The sequence below is a fragment of the Sapajus apella genome, unplaced genomic scaffold, assembly GCF_009761245.1.
Source record: "Sapajus apella isolate SASKATOON/1434 unplaced genomic scaffold, GSC_monkey_1.0 scaffold32, whole genome shotgun sequence".
NCBI classification, from domain to species: Eukaryota; Metazoa; Chordata; class Mammalia; order Primates; family Cebidae; genus Sapajus; species Sapajus apella.
In genome coordinates, this window is record NW_022436972.1 from 6,961,969 (window position 1) to 6,987,100 (window position 25,132).

Sequence of the window (25,132 nt, forward strand, 5' to 3'; positions counted from 1 at the left end):
TCAAGACCAGCCTGGCCAATATGGCAAAACCCATCTCTACTAAAACTACAAAAATTAGCTGGACGTGGTAGCGCATGCCTGTAATCCCAGCTTCTCAGAAGGCTGAGGCACAAGAATCCCTGGAACCTGGGAGGCAGAGTGAACTGAGATGGTGCCACCACACTCCAGCCTGGGCAATGAAGCAAAGCTCTGTCTCAAAAAAAAAATAAATAAAAATAAAATAAATATTTTTAGAGAAATAAACTGTTATGCCAGTATACATTATCAGGATATGATAGGAGGTGCCCTCACTGGAGCTGCCAGCCTGCTGGTGGTTTCTGGGAGGGAGGGCCAGGATTGGACGGTAGAGAAGATTGACCCCAGCAATCTCACCTCCACGCTTACTTTCAGTACTGCCTGACATCGTGATGTGCAGCAGCCTACATGGACCTGACTGAGAGACTATGAGCTACATTGCTTATCTTTAACCAAACGAATTCTCACAAAATGGAGATGGAGCTTCAAAGGATTCTTGCAGAGAAACCACAAAGAGAAAATATTAATTACCAGCAACGAGTAGCCAACAAGAAAGAGACAAAGCTGAAATGTCCCTACTCCTAGCACTGGCCCTGCCAACAGCCACGTCTACAAGGCAAAAATGATGAGCATAGATTTAGACCAGACAAGAAGCTAACTGAAAGAGCGGAAAATCATCTGGAAGACGGTCTGACGTAGGTATTTACATGCTTATTGACGAACTTTGGCCTTTAGGACTTGAGATATTAGTTAGTAATAGTAGAACGTGCATATAACTTATAAAATACATAGAGATATTGGGAGTACTGCTCAAGATTTTGTTACTGATATGAGTGTATATTCAACAAAGGGTGGGGTCACTGTGTCAGGGAAATGAATATAGAGTGGCCACACTTCATGCTTCCCGACCTTTTTCACGCATGGCACACACATTGTGTTTGTACAACGTGCTGGGATGAGCCGCTAGGCTGCAGGAAGCCCAAGCCTTTGGTCGCCCCAGGTCCTGCTCAGCCAGCTCAAGATTGAGAAGGTCAATATTTTCAGCACACCTATTACTAATTCAGAGCACACTCATATCCCATGTGAGGTGCCGTGTAAGCATATTGGTTGAAAACTCAGTTTTACAGACGGATTTAGGCGGGGTTAATTATTGAAGAATACAGCTCTTTGGTGCTAACTGAGTTATATCTATAGACAAAGTCAGGTTTTTTTTTTTTTTTTTTTTTAATGGACCCCTTAAGAGTCAGCCCAATAAAACTTGTTTGTATCACAAGTGGGCTTACTGTCAGAGTTAAATATTTATGCTATCTCATTCTCTCAGATCTGATGAAGGAACAAACTTTACATAACACTCTTTCCTCTCTTTCAGCAAGCAGATTCCACTTTCATCCCCCCAGCGTTCGACACAGGGCTACTGACGCAGTCAGTGAGAATGTATGCTTGCCTGATGGGTCAGCGAGCCACAGTAGAGACAGCAAGCCTGCTCATCAGGCCTTACATTTGTGTCTAGTTAGATCCTTTTCCTGTTCCTCCCGGAAGCTCATATGAAACTTTGCCACTGACTTCCAATCCTCAGCCCGGGTCCCTGGCTGCTGACTCTGAGCTAACTCCCCTCTTCCTTCACCAGGTCACCAAGACAATCTTACAAAAGCTGTTTCAACACCAAATATGTCAACCTAAGCCATCCAAGACAAAACCCTAAACTGTCTTTGACTTATTCTTTATTAGCCAAACCCACAGTCCTAAGGGATGCTTTGTCTCTCGCCTTTTCCCTCTTCAGTCAACTCATGAGCATCCCAGGCTCACCTGGCATCAGGGCCTTGGCCCTATCTGTCTCCTCTGCCTGACACAGGCTTACCCCAGACATTTAAAGACCCTGCCTAAAGTCTCCTTCCTTCAAGTCTTCCCTCAAGTTCCTTCTCCAAGAGGCCTTCCTTGGTTACCCTGAATATATATTGCACAAGGTACACAAATTACCCCTTCTCCCTCACCTCCATACCACATCTCCCTGTTTTATTCCTTCTCTTTATCAATTAACACTAAAATCAACATAGTTCATTTATGTATGCTGTTCACTCTCTGTCTTCCCACTAGATCACAAACTCTACGAGCCAGGAAACTCTGTTTTCCTGTCTCACTCAATCCTGTGTCTCCATAGCCTAAAATAGGGCCTAGTACACAGTAGATGTCTAATGAATACACACTTAATGAATGGACAAGCAGGTTATTGCAATGGACCTATAAATGGTGCTACTGCATTTTCTCTCATGTACCTTCTACCAAAATATTCATCCTAAATTACAAGTTGAAAATCACCACCTTTCTCATGATTTGTCAGTTACTATATGTGAAACCCTTAAAAAGTCCTAGCCCCAGTCTCCCTTTCCAATCACATTTTCCAATGCAGTGATCTCTCCATACATCCTAAGGTACAGTCACACTGAGATTCACTCGCTTATTTTTGAACACATTAAACACCTTAAAGTCTTTGTGTTTTTAAACATATGTCCTTTGATCTTGAGCACCTGTATCCTACTTTACCTTCTACTGAAATCTGTTGAGGTTTCCAGGCCACGTTTCATATCACACATGAAGCTTTTCCATTTTTGGAACTGGATTTGAATATGTACATTGCCTTCAGCCTCTAATTACAATAAAAAAATCATTCTTCCTTGAATTGCATCCATATCTATCCCCAAGATGCGACTGCAATATCCTTGAGAAGACATTTTAGGCCTGTCTCCTTTTCGTAGGTCCTTATACATAGTAGATGCTCAGTAAAACTTGTTGGCATTAAGTATGCAATGCCACCAGCTGTGCATTTTGGAGGAAGAGAATTGTTGTGAGATAAGCATTTAGGTCTTTTGTAGAAGTAATACACCAACAGCCAATGAGTGAATGTCAGCGAAACAGAAAAGAAAACTAAAGCTATAGTTTAAGCCAACATGAAGCCGAAGACTTTACAAGAAACTCTAAAGATAAAGATAACTTCTTCTGCTTTGCTAGAATGCCTGACACAGAGAGGTCACTTATTTGGGGGTTTGATCCTCAGCTAAAAATAAATGGCTTTTATTGAAACCGAGTTCCCACTATTGTTTAACTATTTTGTGGTTTTATTCAGGTAATTGCAAGGCCCAAAGAACACTAATCAGGATGCCTCAGTGTTACATAAGGGTTCTTTTCATGGAGTAATTTATGGTTAGTTTAAGAAATTGCACCTCATCTGCTTGCTGGGTCTCTCCTCCTCAGGCATGTCTCGTAATGTATATACGGCCAGTCATTGGCCGGGCCCAGTACCAACAGCCCAGCATGCGGGATAATAAGCACATGTGGAAAGAACAGCAGTTCTCAGAAGACTGTTCTAAATCATTGTTTTCTTTTGGGGAGTAGAGAACCAATAATTCCAAGAAGCTTTTAAGGCATCATCTTTCCTGAGGCAGTAGAGCATGTTTGAATTCTGGGCCCATGAGCAAAAAAATTCAGACAGGATCCTTTTGCCCTTTGCTGAGTGCAGAATAAAGGTCTTTGGGGAGGCCCCACAGAGGCTGAAGGTAACTGCACCTGCCCCCTTCTAGCCCTATGGTCTGCTGACAGAGCTCATGCCCTTCCCTGCCATCCCATAGGGTTTCCTGGGGCTGGAGGATAGCAAAGCCTTCTTCAGCCAGCAGCTCGCTGTCTCATTTACATCTAGCTCCCCTAACCAGCGCGGCTTAGCTCAAGCTCAGGTAAATGACCTATTCGTCCCTGTGCCGCCCACCATCTGTATGTAGAAGCCCTTGGCAAGGCAGGAGCCACTGTGCCAACCCTGTGAAGGCTGCTTCAGTCTTCCGAAGCTTCACAAACACGAAGCACTTCGAAGGCACTTGAAGGTGCTCTCCTGGTGATTAACACTGATGTTCCCTATAGTGTGAATTTCTCAGGACTTCACTTGCCCCTGCTCCTTCCACCCCTAACCTGCTGGCACTGATGTTGCATGTGTGCTTAGCTGTTGCCCTACTGGGGGACTTACTTTTATATTTATTACTGTGTTTCTATTCACTTTGGAACTTGGCATTCCTTCACCTTTTAAACAGTGAACTCTCTGAAGCAGAGGACTGGCACCCACTTTCTCTGTTGCATGTGGAACACATCCTAACAGGACCATTTAGAAACATGCTTCAAGAAGCAATGTGCTTCTCTGCACCTTTGGATGAACTGGAAACGTTCCTGCCCACTAGCAATCCTTAGCTCTGGCCCCTATACTGAGAGCTTCAGTGGGTGGTACTATTAGTAGGGATGCACTTTAAGTATTATTCCAAGAATTGGAAACAGAAACTCTCCTGCATTGAACACAGATGTGAGTGACAGATGGTGCATCTTGGTGGCATGGCCCCATGAAATCCCATGTTCAACTGACTACACAAACCTAGTTTGGTCAGTGATAATTCCCGGCATTCCTGTGGTTTATCCCGATGTAACATGCAGAAACTATTACGATAACATGGCTTTACCTCTGCCAGTTAGTCCATGTAAAAAGAGATTAAATGAGAGATTGCCAAAAAACTTCCACAATTTACATCATTTTCTTCCTAGTATTTGAACAAATAGACTCAAGTTTTCTTTTTAACTGTTTTAAACCTCAGTTCAAGAGAAAAGTTAAACAAATTTGAATCTCCAGCTCTCCATGTAGTCAATTTTTGAATGAAAATGGTTGAGGGAGGCCTTCTATGCCCCTTCTGATGCTAAGATTATTGTTCTGTCAAAGAATTTTCAAATTCTGGCTGAAAGGTTACCTTATTTTCAACATTTTCTAAATTTTAAAATTTAGAAGAGAGTAGTAAAATTAGAAGCATGGTAAGAAATTGCTCAACTTGATTGTTCCAAGTATATCCTTGGTTCTGTGACAAGAACTTAAAATTGGAGACCTTATGGTCAACATAATCAGTACATAATCTATGAGGCCACCTTCAGATTCTTAAGAATTTTAGTTTGATTATAAAAATGATGCTGGTCACTTATTTGCCATTTTTATATTATTTATGAATAATATCATGCTGAACATCTTTGTTCGGAAGGTTTTGTCTACACTTTTATCAAACCATTTCATTAGGATAATTTCCTAGGAGAATTATTGGATCTTGATAAATGCTGCCAAACTGTCTTTCAAAAAGAAGGGTCAGATTTTCTTTTTAAAGCACAGCTAGTCACAGATACACCAAGGCTCTCTCGGAATAGAGACAGTTGGATGAGATAGTTTTAATGTTTAGTTATCGAACTATAATTAGTAGGATTCAGATAGGACTGATAGGTTAATAGTTAATCTACTGGTGACTGGATGGACGATTTTGCATTGTTGGAATCTCAGGTTCCCAGCTGAAAACAGTCTATATGCTGTTATTCCATAAAGGCCAGTTTATTTCAGACACAAATGGGTACCAGGGTTCTGTCCCAGAAGGTGTATAGTGACACTACCCCACAAAGAAGTGGTATGGAAAGACTGACTTTCTCATTCATTCAACAAATATTCCTTGAACACCAACCAGACATGATAAACGCCAACAAGCACCAGGGAGTCAAAGCAGCATGGCACCTGGCCTGTCTTTGTGGAGCCTAGGGAGGAAGGAAGATGTGTAAGTAAAGAATGAAGTCGAGTAAGATACAGCCTTGATTAGAAGTTGGGAACCATGAATGAAGAAGACTCTAGCTCTGTGGAGAAATGGTGTTGGGGAAGGTTCCAAAGACAAGTGCTGTTTAAGGTAGCTTTGGAGGAAGAGGAGGATGTTGGCAAGTGGTAGAGAAGACACTTAGTGAAGCGCAGGGACAGAATCGGGCAGAGCGTGGAGGTGTGAAAACATGGGGTGTAATAATGAAGTCATCTGGTGGGTGGGCTAGGAGGGACATGGGTGGCAAAATTCTCTTCCTTTTTCGGAGAGGGACTCTGGGAGCTCCAAAAAATCACACTTTGAGGAGATCAAAAAAGATCTAAGACAAGCCTTTGAACGATGGGCAGAATTTATTAAGAAAGGGAAGAAAGGAATAGTCCAAGAACAAAGAGGTTGTTGAAGTTCAATTAGTGACTTAAAATGGCCTGATAATTTTCAAAGCATTTTCATGCAGATTCTGTCATATGCCCCTCCCAACCACCTCATGTGGTAAGACACACATTTTCATTCCCACATTGCAGCTGTGTTCACACAACAGGGTGAGTGGTGGCCCTTAGAATTTCTGTACTGGCACCTGAGATTGGCAGGTCTGGCTTCTGATGTCCTTTGCACTACACTAAGCTGTAATCACGTTCATCACATAAAATGAAAAGGATTTAAAATGAAAACACACTAATCACTCCTATCTTTTAATATTTTGTATGCTGTTATGCTATCACTTTCATTGGATTATTTTGAAAGATGAAGTGTGTGTGTGTGTGTGTGTGTGTGTGTGTGTGTATGAAGATTAGCATATATTTATTTTTATGGTATATCTATGTATCTATAAAATGTGAGAAAATATTAGGTACCTTAATTTGCACTGTCATCCATTTTCTTTACATTAGGAAGTTTAAAAATTATGTACATTCAACCATACTAAATCAAAGCCGCATCACACCAATTTTAATGCAATTTTTAAAACTTCAACATGTTTGAGAAAATGAATAGTCTTACATAATACTGAGAATCTTGATGAGAAAGGCAAATAATTATTCCACAAAGAGAAAAAAATAAATGCTAGTACCTTCAAGAGTAGCCTCCTATAAACAAAATACTACAACATAAGATTATAGAATTTTATTTTTAATTTTGTTTTAACTTTAAAAGGCTAAAGTTTTTAGCTATTTCAGTGTAATGCAGAAGTTCTGCCTAAGAGAGTGGAGGCAATTTCATTAACAGCATACGTATCAAAAGCTAATAGCACAAGATGCATTATAAATATCTTACTGACATTTGAAATATCTGTGGGAGACAAAGATGGCTATACTTATTTGCTATATTTGTAAGCAGTGAAGCAGATTTATCAAAAGGTTAATTATCTTCCTCAAGGTCACAAAATTAGGCAGCATAAGGGTAGTGTCTGAAATCCAAGGCTTCTGACTGATACCTTTGTCCTTGAAATCAATTAAAAACGTCTCCATAAGGTCTGCCATGGGTACTGTCAGAAGTTGGCAAAATTATTTTACACATTAGAAAAATAGGTCTGGATGCTACCTTGTCACATGTCAGCACGTGTCAGCACATGTGAGTTTAGCTCACGCAGAGCACACTGGTTGGCATGGATGATTCATTCACATGCAGATAGGAATCTACACATCCACAACAGTATGTTCCCGTATTTCACAATGAGTGTCAGGCACACATCACTAAATGACTACATAGGTTGCACTGACGTACAAAGAACTCTGTCTGCTGATATTTCCTTCCTCTCATTTTTCACATTTAGATCGTAGGAAGCAAGCTAAGCTACTGAAAAGACAGTACGACAAAATCTTCAACTTTCGGTTTCCGATTTCCCCAATAAGAAAAGACATAAATGTGGCATTTCTTACAAGATGCGTGGAAAGAATCCCATAGAAACCATATGGTTGTCAGTAACGGCATAATCTCATTCAAAGGTGCTAAGAACACTAATGAGACCAGGATGTCAGGAAAAGCAGAAATAGATCAATATTTCTCCCCCATTTAGAGTTGTCCTCACCATCAGTCTCTGCACCAGCTCTATGTAAATGAAATCAATCAGCAAGGATTTCTGCAAAATGCACAAAACAGTTGTCCTCTGGGCTCTACCGGAAGATAAATGATCCCAGACATTGGCCTGTGGCCACTTTCCCACACATGCTCCAGAGCTCTGCATCCATATTGGGCCATAACACTGAGTGGTTTCTGCTTTTCCGAGTTTACGGCCAGAAGCTTCCACTTCTGGTTTGGACTAGACAGCCTCCTAACGCAGATGCAAAATAAGTCCCTTTCTGCCTGTGTAAATGGTAAGGTAATTGACTTTTTCCAATAAAGGTGCTCCTGTGAACCCCCTGAAAACTTTCTGCTGTTGTTCATAGAATCCCATCTTTCTCAATCACTGCTTTAGATCCCTTTGGAATCAGACAAATCCTGGCCTAATAAAACACGCGGCATATGACATCAAACACAAACCACTTAGATGTAACATACAATTATGAAAAGCCCAAGTCCAACTTTGAAAATGAAGCCGGCGGAAAATGTATTAAACATAAATAGCAGGATTGTTTCTTATGGTAGCTTATGTTCCTAAAGGGGGTAACAGACTTTTTTGAGAAAGCTAAACAACAGACGATCCAGAAGCAGCTTCCTTTAAAAACAATGTCAACACCAATAACATTATTTGGAAGGCTCGTAGGAAGTCCAGGTCATATTCATAGTTATTTAAGTAACAAAGCGCATAAAATTAAGCATCCTAATCTGAAGTATTTACTGCCAACCTCATCAATCTGAAAGGTGGGTCACTTTCTTAATAAACTGCCTTTGAGGAAAGATACAAATAATTTTGCCCGTTGTTATAAATAGAGAAGCAAGGAAGGAAGGAAAGAAGGAAGGAAGGAAGGCCTTATCTATATCTGTAGTCTGAGATAAAACAATTCTCTCTGAGATTAAATAAAAGTAAAATAAATCTAACTATAACTTTCAAATGTTTCCAGAGTGAATAGCCAAAATGACAGTCACTGCTTTTTAATTTTAAATCAAGTGCTTGTTAAGAGAATGTTCTATATATCCAATCAACTCCAAAGAAAACTTTTTATATCAATGACAAAACTCACAGTCTAAACAGGAAGTAACTGTTGTCTTTCCCACCACCACGACCTCTTTTTCTATGGAACACAAACTTACTTTGTCTAAAAATGTCCTTAGGCTGTGCTGTACCTTTGAAACAAAACCCTTCTCTTCTTCAATTCATTTTCAGCTTTCTTGAAAACTGCTCCTCAGAAACTGACAGATGGTGCATCTGTCACCGAGTGTTTTCTCTTCGTTATCTCTGCCAGCTAATATTTCCTCTGTGCTTGGCTGTTGTCTGTAAGGCTGGTCCACATCATTCTAGCCTGATCAATGGTGTGCCTGGTTTGAGGTTGGTTTTGGCCCCGCCTCCAGCTCTAAGAGAAAAAAATGAAAACTCACAGCTGGATTTCCTATAAATCCTCTTTTTAAAACTGGCTCTGCCGCTCTGGCACATACCAGAGGAAACGCTGCCAGTCTATCGCAAACCAAGGGGGGCGCTCCTTCTCCTAGGCCCCCCACTGCCAGCGTCAGGTGCCTTCCTTATATAACACATCCCATTTTAAGTTAGCCTAAAACTTCACAGGAAGGGAGAAAGTGTTTTAAACCAAGCTTAGGTTTTTCCATGCCTAATAAGACTCAAAAGAAGACGTCCATGACTGAAACACACACACGCACACACACACACACACACACACACACGCGCACACACACACCTTTGACCAAATAATTTTTAATCTGTTAAAATTGTGCAAACCAATTCCAGGGAGAAAGCTGAAAAGGCGAAAATGCCAAAATAGGACATAACAAAAGTAGTGCACATATAATTCTGTATCCTTAAAAAACTCAGGTCATCCTTCACACTCGGATGACATTATACCCTCAGTCGCCAACAGGATTTAGTGGTATTTACACTTGCAAGGAGCTTGGTGAATCAGGAAATGTAAGGAACGTGTTTCAGGTTCTGGGCGAGAGGCGATTGCTTCTCTCCGTTAACTGCTACCAAAAAGGGTGGAACAGGTGACCATGGAAGAATCAGTCTGCTCTGCAAGGGAGCAGGACACGCAATGCATTGTAGACTTTCATATTCTGCACAGTCAACAGTGATTCCACCTTAGCAGTGAGTGGAGGCCACACATTTACTACAAATAGCATAAGTGAGTGTTACTAAACTCAGGCTAAAGACTGGAACACAGTACTAGGATTCAGAGTCAGAGGATCTGGATTCGAGTCTCAGTTTTATTTCTCGGCAGTGTCCTTGAACATGAAAGGCACAGGGTATGCTCTGGAGACATCACAGATGACAGCAGATCAAATGAAGATGATAAAAGACTTTGTTGTTATTATGCAACATTTGTATTGTTCTTTTCCGCAACAGAGAGACTATTAAATAAATATACATGTTTAATCTGGCAGAGGATGATACCAAACTACTACAGCCTGTGATAAGGAGAGCTAAAGATAAAAGGATTCCAGGAATAAGGTGCAGAGCATCCAGTGCATGCTGAGGAGAACAGTCGCTCATCCGAAGGTTTGAACTCCACAGTGAGGGAGAATACAGGGTAAGGACAGGACAGAAAGGGACTGAGTAGTAAAAGTTTGATACCTCAGTTCTTCCACGCTCACTCAATAGAACCAGAACTGGCATCTGCCATTAGTCAGGGAGCTCCTTAAGGGCAAGAACACCACACAATTGGTGTCTGTCAAATAAGTGAACGAATGAGACCTTGAACTGGATGAGAGGTACTCACTCTAAGAGAGGGAGTATAGCGTATTGTGAGAAGCCTGTGTTTGAAGTTGTAAAATCAGATACTTGAAGGTTGAGAGTACCTGTGTGTCTCAATCTTAGAGGGATTTGGAGAGAGAGAGGCTTTCTGAGTCACTGAAAAGTAACAAGAGAGATTTTGTTCAGGGACCCCTGATTTCGTCCAGCTTTCTACACTCACCCCGCAACTCCAGAATTCTCTTGTCACTATGTGGCTGTACTCTGGAATACACATAGAAATACCATGGGTATTCATCCATCATTCTATGACCATCAGCTTGAGTCAAGAACCAGGACGTTTGTAAACATCCCTTTGACGAAAGCACATGGATTGTTAGGATAAATTCTTCCCAAGCGGTGTTGCAAGTCCTTGCTTGCTGCAGTTGGCAAGAAGTCAGCTTTTTAATCCAGCAGGACCTGCTCGATGCAGGCTGTGTGACAGCGATCTGTGACCCTGCCCCACCCAGGAAAGGCAGATGACATATGGGCTGCTCCTGCTCCTACCCTGCCTGGCACCTCACTGCCAATGAGCTTCTGTGCTCTTGACTAAATATATTGGGAAATTCACGACTTTCATAATAGTTTCAGGTGTGCGATCTCTTCTCCTCAAGCCAAGGGATTATGCCAATTTTGGGTACGAGAATTTGCCAACTGCAAAGATCTTATCTAATAAATCCTTAAAAAAAGAAAAAAACTTCTAAAATGTGCAAGACATTCCGTGCTAGCCACCTCAGAGGATGCATGCTGCCAACTCTCTCTGGAGCAGGTGGTCTGCAAGGGTACATGAAATGAAATTATAACCTAAAGCAGGATATGAGGACAGTGGGAGGTGGAAGGAGTCTAGGTTGGGAAGTGGAAGAATCTAGAAAACATGGTGGGGTGGTGGCATGAGGGTGCACAGGCAGAGACGACGGAGGACCCTGGACAGGGAAGGACTCTCTGAGTAGGGAGTGAGCTTTAAAGCACCCACAGAAGCAGGAGGCAAGGCAGGCTCAGGAACTCAGGAAACTTCTGGCACTGCTGAAGCACAGGGAATACGTGGGGGAAATCAAACAAATGAGTCACCAAAGATGGGGCAGAACCATATATGGGATGGCTTTGGATGCTGGGAGAGGGTATAGGGAGTTCATACCAGCTCAGGCAGTGATTGTGAACCCTTGGGGGTTTTAGTGTAACACAATCTGAGCAGTGAGATCTAGAAACCGTGTTGAGGATGGATTCTAAAGGGAAGCATAGGCAGATGGCTCCACTCAGGTGGCTATGGCAATGACTTCAGTAAGAAGTCATGACGGCTGAACTAGGAGGACAGGATTGAAAACAGGAAGAGTGCTAGAGGCAACTAGAAAGACACATGAGTCGAGGGAGAGCTGTCTTAGGAAATCCCATCTTGAGGAATGTTTTCTGAAGGTATCTGCGGACAGGTGTACACTCACATTCAAGTTTAAATTTCAGCATTTGTCATGGCAAAAGATTGCAAATTACCTCAGTGCTCAGCAATAGGGAACTTACAAATACAATATGGTACAGCCACATAGTGAAATATTTTTGCAGCCGTTTAAAATACATACGCAGCTACAAGACAACTGTTGTAGCATGTTGGTGACAGACACCAGATTGCTAGTGGTCAGGGAATATGTCTAGAGGAGAAGTTTGAAACAGGGATTCGATTTATGGGAAAGGAAGAAAAATATTGGGGAGTGGAATGAGCATGGGTGGGGACCTCAGGACTTGTGTGGTACCCCGTATTGGCACTTGTGTTCCCTAGGACCAGGACAACCTAGAGCTGTGCAGTGTCCAACCTACTCAAATGCATATGGTGTCTCTGCCCACAACCACTGACTCAAAGGTGCCAGCAATCTGCCTCATCCAGCCTTGATCAATTTCATAGTCAAAAGCCCAGAACCTGTATGCCTAAGCCAATCAGCACTGAAAAGGAACAAACAGCAACACTACCCATATTGGGGACCTAAAAATGCCTTTAAGAATTATGCCAGATGGCAAAGCAAAAAGCATGATGTCTAAATCTTCTCTCTTGCCTCTCTTTTTTGTCCCCAAATTCCAGGGCCTAAGATGCCAATTAACCATTCCAAGCAATATCTAGGTATAAGTACAGCTCGAGTTCATACACTGAGCACAGACGGATCTGCTGGTCCTCAGTCTTGCCATGCTTAAGTGAGGGACTGGTATTCAGTCATCATTCCCTTTCTTTTCAATGACAGGGCCTCTTGAATCACCATATACAAGAAGCAGAGTCCAAGATCAGCTGTGGTGGCTCACGCCTGTACTCCCAGCACTTTGGGAGGCTGAGGTGGGAGGAACACTTGAGCCCAGGAGTTCGAGACCAGCCTAGGAAACATAAAGACACCTTTTCTCTACAAAAAATTTAAAAATTAGCCAGGTGTGATGGCTGGCATGTACCTGGAGTTTTAGCTATTGGGGAGGCTGAGGTGGAAGGATTACTTGAGCCTGGGAGGTGGAAGTGGCTGTGAGCTGTGATTGTGCCACTGCACTCCAACCCAGTGACAGAGCAAGATCTTGTCAAAAAAAAAAGAAAAAAAAGAAAAAGAAAAAAGAAAAGAAAGAAAAGAAAAGGAAAGAAAAAGGGGAAAAAAAGAAGCAGAGTCCAGCTTCATGCACAGAGTGGGTGTGCAGCTTCAACAGCAAATGCTGGGGTCAACAACAGCCACAGTGTTCTTTGAAGGGGTAAGGTAGGAAGGATCCTAGAGGCAATGAGTATGGCTCCTTGGGGACTTCATTTTCTTTTTTGCAAAGAGCCAGGTCTGACTGTTAAACATCAGCTCTGCAGAGAGGAGAGCACACTGAGCATACTGAGGAAGCAGAATATTTACTGCACATCAAGGGAGGAGCACTTACAATGTAACAGGCTGCAGACAATTTGCAAATTCAGGCAAGGTAAATAAAGAACACAGTATTTCTCAGCCAGTGAGGGTGGTATGACTTCATGGATGCTCCCTTTATAATGCAATAGAAAACTGCACTTAATGTCCCAAATGCCTGAATTCTAATCTTGGCTCTGACAGTATAAGCTGTGTGAATTTGAACAAGTTGCTTGCAGTCTCTCATTGCTGAATAGATAATAATGATACACATCTTAAAGTTGTTGTACAGATTTGGTGGGTTAATGTATGTAAAATGCTTGCTACAGAGCTTGGCATAATTATTCAATATATGCCATCATTCCATAGTTAGAATGGAATAAACCACAAGTGATTTAAAAAATAGGTGATTATGACTACACTTAAAAGATTGACTCTGATTAACCACAAATCAAAAAATTGAGAATTCTCTGTAAGAACTGCTACTGGTATTAATGCCTGCAATTTGAAATACTTGAGCAAATAGGGTGCGATATCACGTGTGTTATTTAATACTTAGGGTAAGCTATCCCGCAGATGCTGCTAGTATCTAACCAACCATTCAGTCTGGGAGACAAACAGTTTAGCTGGCATTCTAAAGAGAGCACCTTCACTTCAGAATCTGCCATTTCAAGCCCTGCTGTTACCATTTCTCCATCAACAACCTCCCGTTAGCATTCAGAATGTCAGAAACGGGTTTTGATTGGTGGAAATTGCGACCTTTGACTACTGTGCATGGTGGAATTAAGATATTCGAGAAATATGGACTGGCTAAAAGTATTTCAGTGTAAAAATCCGGGAACACCTTTATCTGTTTCTCTGGATAACGCCCTAGCCTAAGTCCCTAAGTGACCCCATGTCCAACCAGAAGCTCTGGAGGGCTCTGCTTGCCCAATGCTGCCTGCAGGAGCGACAGAATCGGCTTTTCCAATCTTGGTGTTTGCCACAAGCCTCAGGCGAACCTTTCAGGTAAGATAAGACTGTGGTTGAAGCATCTGAAAGGAAAGTGAAGAGCTAAGACTTCCACAAGCCCCCACCCAGTGCACAGAACTGATGTGTGTGTTTGCTTATTAATCGACATCTGGAGATCGGACACAATTTGGTTCTACATTTGGTAATCAATATGATTCTGTTGTGAGGTTTTGCTGATCTTTTGAATTAAAACTTTTTCTTTAGCTACAATTACCTACCGAAAAGAAATGAAGAGTAGTGCATGGCTAATTTGATTCTTTAGTTCACTAATAAAGACAGCGTGGGGCATGGGACCCAGAGGACATTTAAGAAAATCAGTAAGAGTTCCAAAGCTTGCTTTGCCTAGAACGAATATGTTTCTTTTGGTCATATATTTTGGTTTAGATCTTGGATACTAAGAAATTGACCAATTTCTTGACATAAAGGAATGAGAAAACAAACACCCACTGGAAATGTACTATGCATTATTTGCACTATGCTATGAATATCACTATAAATATGAAAAAATAGTTATTGAATAGGACAGGATCATTTATTTATAGTAAATTATTTTTATCTTCACAAAATGAAATAAAAAATCTAACACATTCTAGTAGCTAATAAAAACCTTTAATATATTATTTTAAAATAAAAATATTACATAAAACATGAAAAATATTAAAATAGAAATATTATTTCAAATATTTTCTTAAAAATATTTTAATGATACCAACTAATGCTCATTGAAAGTATTTAAACAATGCAGAAGCATAGCCTAAAAAAGTAAACGCCCGTTTTTATTCCCAACTTCTAATTTCACTTGCTTCCTTGGAAGTAGTCACTATTAACAGTTTGGTGTGTATCCTTCCAAACTTGTTATGCATATGGAACAAACTTGTTATATATGTGGATTTTGATATCTGTGGGGATCCTGGAAGCAATCCCCCACAGACACCAAGGGGGATTGGTTCCAGAATCCCCACAGATATCAAAATCCACAGATTCTCAAGTCCCTGATATAAGGTGGGATCGTATTTGCATTTAACCTACATGCATCCTCCTGTATACCTTAAATCATCATTAAATGACTTATAATACCTAATACAATGCAAATGCTATGGAAACGGCTGTTCTACTGTGTATTGTTGAGGGAATAAAGACAAGGAAAAATGTCCACACATGTTCAATATAGACACAATTTTTAAAATACATATTTTCAATTCATGGTTGAAGCTACAGATTTGGAACCCAGGGATACAGAGAGCTGTATGTGTGTGTGTGTGTGTGTGTGTGCACGCACGCGCGTGTGTGCACGTGCCACATATTCATATGCATATCTTATATAAAATATACACATGTCTAAATATACTTGTACATATGTACCCATGTGACACACCCATAAGAATTCTTTTTCACTGAAACAGAATCATAATATAGGTATTACTCTCAGACTTATTTTGTTCATTGAACAATATGTCTGGGAGATTTTCAAGTAAACAAATAAGAAAGCCAATAACAAACTGGCTCAGTGGAATCCGAGTGACTATTGTTGTCAAAAGTGTGGTGTCAGGGGACCAGACCAAGGAGGCAGCAACGCTCTAGAACAGCGTCAGAAGCATGCCTTTTCGGGTGGCTCGCCTGTCCTCCTGAACCTCTCTAACAGCTTTATATACCGAGCAGTATGGTAGAAAAGATGGAAGAGTGAGTGAACCCGCACAAACTCATAAATGAAAACATTTATTGAGTAGAATTCAAGCCTCTTACTTCTGAGGGTGACCGACTGTTCCTTTAGCATATGCACAGATATCCAGAGCATGCCTGCGTTGTTTTCCACCCATGTTTTAAGCAGAAAATAAAGCCACATTCTATTGTTGAATTATTCTTATTTACAGTAACAGAAATGTCAACCTTTAAGATTTGGACACTGAGTTGCTTGGGTGCATAGGCACCCAGAGTCTACGTGAGCAGTGACATGTATTAATCCTCAGGGGTCCTGCAGGCAGACGCAGGCAGGTGCAGATGTGCATGAGGAGGGCCCTGGGACTTCCCGGTCTCTAGGGTCATGGAGCTTATTTTCAAGTTGCAATTTGCAGTTCTCAGGTTCTCAGGGTACTATATATGCCTCCAACTCAATTTCACTCACAAGCATTCCCGGTAATGTGGAGAACCAAATAAACTCATGCCTATTGTGTGTTTGAAAAACAGGCCCTCTGTAAATCCCTTTCTAGCATTTTACATTCCTAAACAAGTATAACAATCTGTCATCTAATTTCTGCTATTATTAAATGGCCTTCCTTTTTCTGAGAAAAAAGTTACCCTTCCTTGAAAAATGATACATTTTCACTTTTTTGTTAGCAAGTATTGTTTAAAAAGGAAAATTTTGTCAAACCATCACGTTTTTAGATCAAGGTAACCTACCCCTTATCTCTGATACGTTCTTCTTTTGACGCAAATCAAGGTTATGTGCTTGCTACTTGAGTTATTGACCCTGATTTTTTTGAACTTCCTTTATCCAAAAAGATTCTATGAAAAAGTCAGATGGCACATCTGCAACATGAGGGCTCTGACAATGAACTGCAGGAGTAATGCCAGCTGGGTACCCCGAATTCCGAATGCTAAGAACTTCATTCCACATCCGGTACAGTTGGAAAATATCGGCAATGCCTTATCTCTGTGGATATTCCAGTGTACATATAGGATTTTTATTTCAATATTTGTAAAATTCCAAGAGTTGTACACTCTGGTTTATACTACCCAAAAGGAGAGGGAGAGAAATGGGAGGAGAAAAAAATCTTATCGGCAAAGCATCGACTGTGCTTTGGGGAGGCGTATTGAAAACAGAGAAAATGAAATCATGTGGTACAAGATGAACTACGTTCACAGGAGAGGCTCAGAAGGACACAGGGATAAACACAATCTCCATCACATCAGCATCTTTCCTACGAGTCTGATGTTCCAGAGAGTCTGCTCTTTGTTTCTGCTGCCAAGTAATGGAACCTACCCTGGCTCTCTGGAGGTAGAGAAGGTATGTGACGTTCTGGCATTCAACAGCCGCAGACCAGGGAAAGTCAACAGTGAGGCAGAAAGCATAAACTACCTGCTGGGGCAAGCCAATTTCATGCATTGTGCTCATGGCAAGACGACAAGATTGGATTTGCCTCTCACAACTGGCACTGCTGTTCTCCAGGACTGATTACCCTAATTCTGTGCTTATCTTGTCCTTTCACCCCAACTGTCTACTAACCCTTGGCCTGTATATCAAACCTTATACTTTAAATTTTCAGTGGTGGGAACTTTAATCCTGGGCACAGAAATCCAGAAATCCTTGGTATAACACTTAGCACAGAGCCTGCTTTAATTAAGATGCTAATGGGTATCAACAAGGAAGCAGCAGTTCGGAAAGAACAAAGCCCCAGGTCACATGGCAAGCCAGGCTGATCACTTTCTAAGCTGGATTTCTCCCACTGTTTTGAAGATTACTTCATCTCTCCTGGCCTCGCCCAAATCAGCCATACACCAGAGTTTTCACTTTCATTGGGGGTTAGCATCACAAACGACTGTGCGATGAAATATTTTAAAAATCTAGCATCCCTTTTAAAGATCACTTTGAAATTTAAGGAGAGAGCAGCTTTAAAGAGGACTCTGAAAGTGTAATGAACATCATCTTTTTAAAACCTCACACAAAGCACATTCTTCATTTTCTGGTTTTATATCTGACTGCTAACAACAACTCTACGACTGGGTTGAAATAAACTTAAAAACCAAACTTGGAGGCATACTTATCTAAAAGGTCTAGGAATCCTAAGCTCCTGAGATTGGCTTCTCATTTGGCTGCAAAGCGTGGGTGGCTGCAAGCATTCCTGGCAGCTATAAGGCATTTGCTAACGTATTTGACTTTTAAAGTTGTTAATCACACTTATCAACGCAGGCAAGCAGCACTGGCCACAAAAGATTAGCTGTTCTACTATAATGCGTCCAGTAATCCAAATGCAGGAACATCAGCACTGAGTGATAAGTGCATCTGCCAGCTCCACAACCCTTCAGTGACTTCAGAACTTATTAAAGACCTGAGCTTTTAATAAATCCCAGATTTTCTTTTCTACCCCCTTACACACACATGCACGCGCGCGCGCGCGCGCACACACACACACACACACACACACACACACCCCTGTAATGGCAGCTAAAACCAAATATTCCCAGTGCTGTGCAGCATATGAGTTTTTAAAACAACCAGGATGTGCTTCAAAACACCACAGACATTCTGAGTTTTAAGGGGGCCGTCATTGACGAGAGATTCAGATGCCACTGATCTCCTTTCACAGGTGCTCCTACGAAAAATGTGTACAACCGCAGGAAAGAACCTGGTTTCCAGGGAAACAGAATCTTGTTTAAGTCCTTGGAAGCATTAGGTTCTACTGCAGTTTTTCCCCTAAGACACATAGACTGTTGCTCCTTGCAAAAGAATTTATTTAGAGAACAAGAAAATGCTTTGCCCAGCTTTGAGGTAAGTGCATTAGAAAACTCGGGAATAGAATGGGTATTGGGGGAAAAAATGAGCACCTCTCACTGAGCTTACTTGTCTCTAACTGGCAGGATCTTGCTTTCATGTAAGGATTCTTCCTTAAAAGACCTGAGGTTTCATCTGCAGACATGTTTCTGCCCAGTTGGAGTCGTGCTAAAGTCCCCATGCTTGCAGCTTGGGCCCTGCTCTGCCCAGTCCGTCTTAACCCCACAAGGCTGACAAGTGCTTTACTTCTACAAAACAAAGCAAAAACAGTGAAGATCTATCTCCTATTTCAACCTTCCGTAACTCTCCAAATAGCGTCCCCTTATAACCCATAAGAATTCTTATACTTTGTAATATAGCAAATGACTGACATGTTTACACTAAAAACTTTGTTTACTCTGTTCTTTTGATTATGATGTAGTTCAGAGTTCAGATCCAGGTGCTTGGACACAATAATGCTCATCATCTTTAAAGGTCACTTCTATCATCTGGAGATGTGGGTGCTTCATGGGTTAAATGTGACTTAAGAGGTCCTGGAATGGAAGACTAGAACAAGTAGAGAAATCTCATTTTCTAGTTGTCTTAAAAGGAAGGCAGAGTATCATTTCCCTAAAGTATATGAGTGAAGGCCATTTTAAAACCATAGATAGAACAGGAAGATTTTTGTGATCAAAAATATCGTTGGTATCAGAGTGTAAGAAAATCTTCCCTATCTCTACATCTGACAAAGGACTAATATCCAGAATCTACAACAAACTCAAACAAATTGGCAAGAAAAAATTAAACAATCCCATTAAAAAGTGGGCTAAAGATATGAATAGACAATTCTCTAAAGGAGATATACAAATGGCCAACAAACATATTTTTAAAAAGTTCAACATCACTAATGATCAGCGAATGCAAATCAAAGCCACAATGTGATTCCACTTTACTCTTGCAAGAATGGCCATAATAAAAAAATTGGAAGAAAAAAACCAGATGTTGGCGTGGATGCGATAAAAAGGGAACACCTTTACACTGCTGGTGGGAATGTAAACTAGTACAACCACTGTGGAAAACAGTGTGGGATACCTTAAAGAACTAAAAGTAGAACTGCCATTTGACCCAGCAATCCCACTACTGGGTATCTACCCAGAGAAAAACAAGTCATATGAAAAAGATACTTGCAATGCATGTTTATAGCAGCACAATTCATAATTGCAAAAATGCAGAGCCAATCCAAATGCCCATCAATCAACTAGTGGAGATATATCTATCTATCCATCTATGTAGATCTATATATAGATAATTAAAATAATTAATAGATTATTAATCTATTAAATATCTATTATTTATATCAAATAATCTATTAAACAATTATTTATATCTAATAATCTATAATAATCTATTAATTATTAAAATAATAGATTATTATTAATCTATTAAAATTATATAGATTATTAAACTTATTTGTTAATTTATTATTTATATTATTAAAATTATTTATTAATTGAGACTCCATCTCAAAAAAAAATGCTGTATGAACTGCATGCTTTTTATAAACAGCAGTGGTCTTCCTGTGTGGCCTGTTATCACTGGACATTGGCTGGCTCCAGGTCTCTTCTTCGGCCTTTGAACATGGTGCCTGAGTCAATAGGGGTCTGGCATGACACCATATGCCACCTATCATAGGCCACAGGACATGAGATTTGAAAAACATTTCAAGTCTTCCAGCTCATTGTTTTTGGTGGCATGTGCCAACTAAGTACTGACACGCCGCTTGGCAGGGAGTGAGGAGGCTGTCCCACCCTTGTGACTCCATGGTGTGAGCACCTCCTGCCTCCTGCCTTTCACCTCCACTGCTTGGCCTCTTCAAAATCCTCTCCAACCAACCTGCTCCTGTCAAATATGCCTCTTGTCAGGCTGAGCGACGTCAGGATGAGGGCATTTATTTTCTGGGCAAGAAGCCAGAGTGGCTGCCGTGACGTCTGACTGCATGTGTAGGGCAAGCACAGTGACACTCACGGGGGAAGGGAGCCTTAGATCCTCTCAGGTCAAGGAGGACCGTGGCGCCCAGCCTTCTCCACCTAGAGCTGCGTGAACTCACTGGGCTGGCATCAGAAAGCCCTTCCAAAACAAGAAGATTCAAGGTAAAACCTCCAAGAGAGCAAGGCAGGGGAGTGATGCCCCTTCCAAGAAGAATGCACCAAGCCAGAAATAAACACCTTCATGAAAAACATTTTAAAAGTTAAGCTAAAATTGTTTTTAAATGCAGCTTTACTGAAAAAATTACAAGCCCAGGGTCTCTGCTGGGGCAAGGATAAACAAAGCACAGGTCTTTCCAACAGGAAGCCCTCAGTCCAGCAGGACAGGTAAATCAGGCAAGTGATTTATTTCAAAAGAGAAAGACAAGGGACATTGATGGCAAAGCTTGGGGAAGACTGTATTACACACGCACCCACAAATTCACACTCATCTCATTTATTCCATTTTACAGAGGAGAAAACTAAAGCTTATAGATTCAGTGGTAGGAAAAGCTACACAGAAGAAGTCAACTTTTTACCATATGGCAGACATACCTGACAGCAACAGCTTAACTTGAGCAATACCCTATGGTCTAAGAAGAATGTGTGTTCCGAGTTCCAAGCTAAGGAATCCAGGAGTGGCCAACCAGAGATCCATTCCTTATCTCTGAGGAACATCTGAGCCCATGGCCTGTCCCATGGAATGTGGGCTGTCCTGGGGTTTGAGGCCCTTTGTTTTGGATGAAGTGAAGGTTTCCCGATGAAGGGTGTTAGGTGAAAATGCTACATGAGTTGCATGGTTTCTGCAGGTGGTCTCAGTTCTCCTGTCCAGCCAGCCAACACTGGAACGCTCAGTATGTAAGTTCCCCTCAGTAAACCCCATGTCTCATTTGGTGGCTCTAAGTCCCTCCTTCAGCCTCTTGCACCTGGTGCCATCTCCATTGAAGAGAATAAGGGTCTGGTATGACAGTATTCAAATCTAGGTTTCAGCCAAAGCATGCAATTCCAAAGCCCACACTATTCCTACATGTTGATGCCCATTTGACTTCATTTGTCAGACTCATAGCAACCTGTTTAGCCTCTTTGTTAAATCAAACATCATAAGAAATGCTGCCATACCTTAACACAGCAGGGGTACTATAAAAATTCAAGACAGCATTATTGTAACATGTCTTTAATTCAGTTGTCTGTGAAGAACAGACAGTAATTTATATATTCATAAAACTCAGCGTTAAGATTTTGATATTAATAAGACAGGGAAGGACACTTTGTGATAAATAGGAATTAGGTCACATCATTCCTTGCTTGGTTATTCTGACCAACATGGCAGTGAAAAACCAGAAGGTGATGGGGAGGAGGGCAGCAAACCACATTGCCATGTATGTACCTATGCAACAATCTTGCATGTTCTTCACATGTACCTCCAAACCTAAAATGCAATAAAATATATATTAAAAGGAAAAAAAAAAAAAAGAAAAAACCTAGAATACTTGTAAGATTATTTCTTCTAAAAGCGAACCTAGAAGTAACCCTAGAACTTGGATGACTCTTCAAATAAGGGCCCTGGACACCTACAGCACATATTCCCTTTCTAATTTTAAAAATATAAACATTGTGTTTACTGTATCTATGGTGAAACACAATTACAGAGTACTATGTAAGATGCTAACGGGTGGATAAATCTCAAAACAAATAAATAAAAATGGTTTTCCACGGAGTGAGGGTGAAGGTCACCGTGCAGTGCACCGTAGTTCCAGGACATGACTGCAGAGCAGGGAAAAGTGCTGCAAAGACACCAATCTTTCTTTGATGTGTGTCCGCTTCTTCCCTTTGCGTTGGGTTCCTGCTGATCCTGAGGGAACCCCTCTTCCTGCTCCTCTGCTTGGCCAACTCAGCTCCTCCTTAGAGCTCTAGCTGACTTTCATCCTGCACCCCCATGCAGGACTGGTTACATGACTTGTGGACCCCAGTGCAAAATGAAACAAGTATAAAAATAGTTCAGGTGCACAGGCTCACACCTCTCATCCTAACACTTTGGGATGCAGAGGCAGGAGAATCACTTGAGGCCAGGAATTTGAGTTCAGCATGGATAACATAGCAAGACTCCTGGGCATGGTGGGGCATGCCTATATTCTTAGCTACTTGGGAGGCTGGGGCTGGTGGATCTTGAGCCAAAGAGTTCGAGTTTGCAGTGAGCCACCATGGGCAACAAAGCAAGATCCTGTCTCTAAAAACAAAACAAACAAAAAAGAAAAAAGAAAGGAGAAGAAAGGTATAAAAATAGACAGCTGCAGATTCCAGACTGAAATACTGATGGGCAGAGGAACTGCTTTTTCATCATATTCCCACAGCCACTTATCAAAAAGTTACAATTAGGCCCCTGTTCCTGCTTTTTCTTCCACAGCACACTTCGCCTTCACACTGACTGCTTACTTTTTGGCTTTAATGCCTGTCTTTTCCTGGATTAACACCCTGATGAGGCAAGGACGTTTTTCTGTTTTGGACACTGATATATCTTCAGTGGCTAGAACACTGCTGCCACATAACAGGCATTCAAATGTAAATCACCTGAATCATACAACTGGAGAACACTCTTGGGAAAACCAGCTGATACAGCAAACTGAATGGCTAGCAAATTGACAAAATAACAAGTGAACGAGTTTCCTCAGGGTCATGACACGTTCATCTGAAATTCACGGAAAAAAGTCTATGTATTATTTTAGATTCTAGAGAATGAGTATCAACTGGTTATGGACAATGAGTATTAACTATAGGGGTGAAAATGATCCCTTATAAAAATGACTGCATTTAATGTTTGATATCTCTAGAAAACAGATGACTGAAATTCATCCAGGATCTGATTCTAATGGATGACACTATGTCATTAATTGTTCCTACAATGAAGAACAATAAAAGAATAGCATTTTTATATTAACAGAAAATATTTGCCTCCTATAACATGAATGAGGCAATAAAAAGTTATAGAGAACTGCAAGAACCGAAGAGAGATTTATTTAATATCTTTGGAGCAGTTAGAGGAGTTCACGATAGTCTTCACATTCATTACAATAGTAAACTTTCCCCCATATTCACGTAGATAAGCCCTGGAAGAGTATTTAGTAGCAGATGAACTCCTGAAGTGAGAACACTTATCATCAACTTAAAAAGGAAAAAAAAAACAAAAAACAAAAAACTTGTGGTGAATAAACCTAACAAAAATTTTACCATGTTAACAATTTTTAAGAGTACAATTCAGTAGCATTAAGTATATTCACATCCTTAAGCAAACTATCTCCAGAACTTTTTCATCTTGCAAAACTGAAACTCTATCCTCACTGAAAAACAATTCCCCCTTCCCAATTCCCAGCCCCTGGCAACCACTGCTGGACTTTCTCTCTCTGTAAGTTTGGCTTCTCTAGGGCCTCATGTAAGTGTCTGTCCATTGTGATCGGCTTACTTCACTAAGTATAATGTCCTCGAGGTTCATCCATGTTGCAGCACGGTAAACATTTCCTTGCTTTTTGAAGCAGAATAATATCATCGTAAACTTTTGCAACTTATGAGAACTGGAAACTGACAGTAGTACAAAGGTATCAGTCCTTCTTTGATGTGCACCCCCGCTTCCCACTGAGTTGGGTTCCTGCTAATCATCTGAATGGACTCCTCCTTCTGTTCCTCTGCTCAGCCAACTCAGCTCCTCCTTGGGTCTCCATTTCAGTCTCATCCCGTTCCTCCATGCAGGACTGGCACTAAAACTTGCGGCTCCAGAGCAAAACAAAAACCCAGGCCTCCTGCTAAAATATCGATAACTTCTGTCTCAAAGAGATATTTGTATACCCGCATTCACAGCAGCATTATTTACAATACCGAAAAGGTAGAAGCAACCCATGTACCCATCAGATGAATGGATAAACAAAATGTGGTATACACATACAACGAAATATTGTTCAGCTTTAACAAGCAAAGGCATTCCCACCAATGCTACAACATGAGTGAAGCTTGAGAACATTAAGGCTAAGTGAAAAAGCCAGTCACAAACAGACACACACCGCATGGAGTACCCAGCAAAGTCAAACTCATTGAAACAGAAAGTCAGATGGTGGATGCCAGGGGTTGAGGGATGGAGAATGGAGAGCTGTTGTTTCATGGGCATAGAGTTTCAGTTTTACAAGATGAAAAAAGTTCTGGAGATTGATTGCAAAAGAACGTGAATAAATTTAACACTACTGCTCTGTACCCTTAAAAATGATGGAGAGGGCAATTTTTATGTTATATACATTTTACTACAATTTTACAAATTA

At 41.0% G+C, this 25,132-nt stretch overlaps 1 protein-coding gene across 7 annotated transcripts in view; it reads right to left on the reverse strand.

Moving 5' to 3' along the window:
* Positions 1 to 25,132, reverse strand: part of STARD13 (StAR related lipid transfer domain containing 13) — a 252,688-nt gene that overhangs the window by 98,985 nt on the left and 128,571 nt on the right. The window contains exon 2 of one of the 7 annotated variants that reach the window (XM_032294851.1): positions 8,844 to 9,103. The exons of 5 other annotated variants lie outside the window; for them this stretch is intronic. The gene's annotated coding sequence lies outside the window, so the exon portion shown is untranslated. Of the gene's footprint in view, positions 1 to 8,839; positions 9,104 to 25,132 lie in introns of all 7 variants that reach the window. One more of the 7 variants, XM_032294852.1, reaches the window with a different exon arrangement.